This window comes from Coffea arabica, chromosome 10c, assembly GCF_036785885.1.
Source record: "Coffea arabica cultivar ET-39 chromosome 10c, Coffea Arabica ET-39 HiFi, whole genome shotgun sequence".
Classification (NCBI taxonomy): Eukaryota; Viridiplantae; Streptophyta; class Magnoliopsida; order Gentianales; family Rubiaceae; genus Coffea; species Coffea arabica.
In genome coordinates this window covers 30347842-30352469 of record NC_092329.1, presented here as the reverse complement: position 1 = coordinate 30352469, position 4628 = coordinate 30347842, and the positions used below count along the sequence as shown (strand labels likewise).

Sequence of the window (4628 nt, the reverse complement as noted above, 5' to 3'; positions counted from 1 at the left end):
AGTCTATTACAACTTCTGATATTTCTTCGCCGATGCCTATCTTCTGAATTTTCAATCTATTTATAGAGGCTCTGTTCTGCATTTCATCTTTTTTTGAATTTCAATTTTGCTTTCAATTGTTGTGGCCGACATTCTTTTTCAAAAGTCGTTTGGATTTTGTCCACCGATGGGATCATCAAAAGGATCAAAAGTAGATTCGGATGATCCTGCTGGCTCCTCTATTTTGTCTTCTTCTTTTGGCTTTTGTAAATAATTCAGATATTCTTTCAGCATCTTGGGATTCTGCATAATTTGCTTTATCAAAAAGTTACTGGCTGTTTCTTCGGATGCCATTTCCGTCACTTTTTCTTTGTCTCTTTTTGGAGTGACTGGAGTTGGTGTAGTGGTTGGAATGATTGTTGACTGTCTTGTCTCCTTTTGAGTAGTGGTATTAGCTGTCCACTTTAATTTGTCTCCAATGGTCAGGAATCTGATTACATTAGTTTGATCGCCAAATTCTTGATTGAATCCAGTCCACCATTTTATTTTGAATTCTCTGACCAATGACATTGGCAGAGGTTTTTCCAGTTCTTGATGAATTTTGAAACTCCAGCAAAATATCCATGGCACTTTGAATTCCATGTGGAATAAAATTGGTCTTGTATATTCTTCCCCCTTTGCTCTTTTTAGGTACGTTTGAAATCCCATGAGAACATTCAGAGGTAGAATTTCGGGTTGAGATCCGAACCATTTCCACCAGTGGTTGAACCAAATTGGAAATTCTTTGTTGCAACTTTCTTTGAATGTAAAAAACCAGGAATGATTGAATGGTCTAAAAAGGAAAGCACGATACCATGCCATTTTGTAATCTTGGTATGTGAATCCATCTGGAATGAAATTCACTGAAAATGATTTTTTCGAATAAAGAGAAGTCCATTCTCCAGGAGAACAAACTTTCTTTATAATACACTTGGAATGACTAATAATGTTTGGATTCTTTTTATCTGGAATGGGGTAAATCTCTACAGATTGAGTATCTGTAAGGATTAATTCATAATAGTCTAGATTTTTTGAAGGGTCATCTGGTTGCCAATAGCATTTTGGAGGAAAGATCCTTTGAGTAACTTGATGAAGAGAAGAGTATATGGGTATTTCTTGGAATCTGGTTAAAGTAATATGTTGAGTAAATGGCTTTGTGAAATAAGTATTTCCTTGAGATTTTTCTGGGGATTTTGCTAATTGTTGAATGGGTCTAATTTGAGAAGCAATTGGAGTAGCAGCTTGACTATAAGTCAATGCTGGAAAATCTGATAATAGTTGAAATCTATTTTGAGAAACAGGAGTAAGACTCATCTCATAATCCTGAGGAGTCTTTGGCCTGGAAGTGCCTGCTTTTGAATCCATTTTCCTGCAAAATTAATAAACAACATCTTTAAGTTGGTCAGATAATTGTCTATTCTGGTCTTGGTAATATTGAATAAATTCGTTGTGAAGAAATTCTTCACTTCTGCTTGCTCTTTGATGGGTAATGAGTCGAATGGTGTTTTTCTGAATTTGTCTTTGAATAAGAAAGGCTCTTTCTTTTGGAGTAATGGTTGCATAAGGGCTTTTTTGAACATAAATTTCATCGTATTTAGGAATTTGGTAGGCTGGAATAACTTGTCTTCCATTCTGGGTCTGAATGGAATATACATATCCTCTGGATTGAATCACTTTTTCTTTGTTCTGAAGCTTTGGAGAATCTCGTTGTGATCTCAAATAATTTGAATATTCACGAGCATTTCTTCGAGCTATCATTGCTGGATCCATGTCCTTGTAAAAATTCTCTAGTAAGAAAATCTGGTAAAGAATTATTTTCTCCTTTGATAAATTCAATCTCGAAATCAAATACAGATAAAATAGCTTGCCATCTAGCAAATATTTGTTTTGAAACTATATTTTGAACATCTTTTTGTAAAATTTCTTTTGCAGATTTACAATCTATTCTAATCAAAAATTTCTTATTATATAAATCGTCTTGAAATTTTGATATGCATAAAACTATGGATAAAATTTCTTTTTTAATGGTTGAATAATTCTTTTGAGGGTCAGACCATGTTCCTGAATGAAACCTAACTAATTCTTCTTTAGAATTATTTATCTTTTGTTTTAGTATTCCACCATATCCTAATTCTGAGGCATCAGTTTCTACTATCATGAATGCTTTAGGATGAGGTAGGCATAAACATGGTAATGACTCTATTTTTTCTTTTAAATATTTTATTTTTTGAGTATGTTCATCTGTCCATGGTTTTGGGTTTTTCTTTAGTCTGTTAAATAATATAGAACATTCTTGTCTTAATTTAGGAAAGAAATCTGCTATATAATTTAAGCATCCTAGAAATCTTTGTAATTGAGTTTTATCTTTTATTTCATCTGGAAATTTAGTAGCAAATTCTAAAGCTCTATTAATTGGTTTTATTGTTCCTTGATATATATTATGTCCTAAAAATCTTACTTTAGTTTGAAATAATTTCATTTTTGGGGCGGAAACAACTAATCCATTTTTCTTGACTACTTTTAAAAATATACTTAAATGTTTGAAATGTTGTTCTATTGATTCTGAAAATATTAATACATCATCTATGTATACTATACTGAATGAGCTGTAAGGATTGAAAATATCATTCATTATATTTTGAAATTCTGATGGTGCATTTTTTAATCCAAATGGCATAACTTTCCATTCATAATGTCCAAAAGGTGTTGTAAATGCTGTTTTGTATCTATCTTTTGGGTCTATTATTATTTGCCAATATCCTGATTTCATATCAAATTTGGAAAATATTTTTGCATTGAATAATCTATTGAGCAAATCTTTTTTATTAGGAATAGGATATCTAATCCATTGTAATACTTTATTTAAAGGTTTATAATTTATTACTAATCATGGAACTCCTCTTTCTTTTTCAGCTTGATTCATGACATAAAATGCAGCACAACTCCAAGGTGATTTTGAAGGTGTTATTAATCCTTTTTCTATTAATATTTTTATTTCCTTCTTACAAAATTCTAGTAATTCAGAATTCATCTGTATTGGTCTAGCTTTTGTTGGAATATTCTTTTCTTCAAAGTCCTTTTCATAAGGTAATTCTATCATATGTTGTTTTCTATCCCAAAAAGCATTAGGAATATCTGCACAAATTTCTTTTTGAAATAATTCTTCTAATTCTGATATTCTTTTTTGTATTTTAATATCATTTAATTGTTCTTCAATTTTTAAATAAGATTTTTCTTCTTTAATATAATTTATTTGTTGTTGTACTTTAGTAATGGTATTTATTGTTTTATATATTGAAGATGTTTGTAAGGTTTGTAGTTCTTTCTGTCTTATTGGAGTTAAAAATTTGAAGGTAATAATTTTTCCCATTATATTTACTGAAATTCCTTCATGACTTACTACAAATGGATATATTTGAATTAAAAAGGGTGTACCTAATATTACATCATGATTTATATTGTTTACAATTATGAAATTATGTTTAATACAATATTCATTATTACATATTGAACCTTTTGTAAATTTATATTTTACTTCTAAATCTTGTCCATTTGCTGCCATTAGTTTTTCTTTTGTTCTTTCACAATATTTAGTGGGAATTATTCCTTCTTTAATACAACTTGTATCAGCTCCACTATCTATAAGAGCTACAAATGTTTCTTTGAAATCTTCTACTGTAATAGTTACTAATGCAAACCATTTTTGAAAAATCATTCTTTCTATAATATTTATATATTGGTCTTCTTTTACTGGGTTTTCTGCTATTGATATTTCGTCTGTTTTGGTATTAGAGGTTGAAGGTTGATTATTATTTATTAATGTTAATTTTGATTCTATTTCTAAATCTTTTAATTTTAATTCTATTATTTCTTGTTGTAATTGTTTTACTTGTATTTTAAGATTATTAATTTCTGATTGAAGATCTTTAGTAGTTTCTTTCTTCATTACATTTATATTTGGATATTTATCTATTAATTTTGATATGCTAAAAGGTTCTATTATCTTTGGCATTTTATCTTCTTGAATAATTAAGCTTTTTAATCTTTCCAAATATTCTTTTTTAGCTATTGGATCGTCAATTTTTTCTATTATATCTAGTAAAAATTCTTTATCTTCTTTTTTAGTTATTACATTGATATATTTTGGAGTACAATTACAATCTTCTTCACTGTCTGAACTGGAAATATCATCTAAATAATCATCTTCTATATTTTGTTCTTTTTCATTTATTAATAAATTTATTAATTTATTTTTTATCTCTTCTTCGTTTACACAAATTTCATTTATTTTTTCTTTTAGTTTACATTTATTTGCTTTATGTCCTATTCTTCCACATTTATAACAAACAATTTTCTTTTTAATAAATTTTCTCTTTTTAGTTGGTTCATTTTCTTTAGAGTTTTTATACCTTGTTTTCTTAGAGTATTTTTTAACTTTCTTTTTGTATGCTGATGGTGATTTAATTCTTTTAATTCCAAATGCATCACAGAATGATTCTACTTCTTTCTGTTTTGATCCATATTTTATTTGTAATCTTAATTCTGAACATAACATTAATCCTTCTTTTTTCACAAAAGCAAATAATTGTCCAAAAGTAATATTTTCGAAT

At 28.5% G+C, this 4628-nt stretch overlaps 1 long non-coding RNA gene across 1 annotated transcript; it reads left to right on the top strand.

Moving 5' to 3' along the window:
- The first annotated feature begins 731 nt into the window (after positions 1–731).
- LOC140015700 (uncharacterized) lies at positions 732–3140 on the top strand. Its single transcript, XR_011822323.1, has 2 exons — positions 732–1808; positions 2932–3140. It is a non-coding gene; the product is annotated as an uncharacterized lncRNA (long non-coding RNA).
- Positions 3141–4628: the final 1488 nt, after the last annotated feature.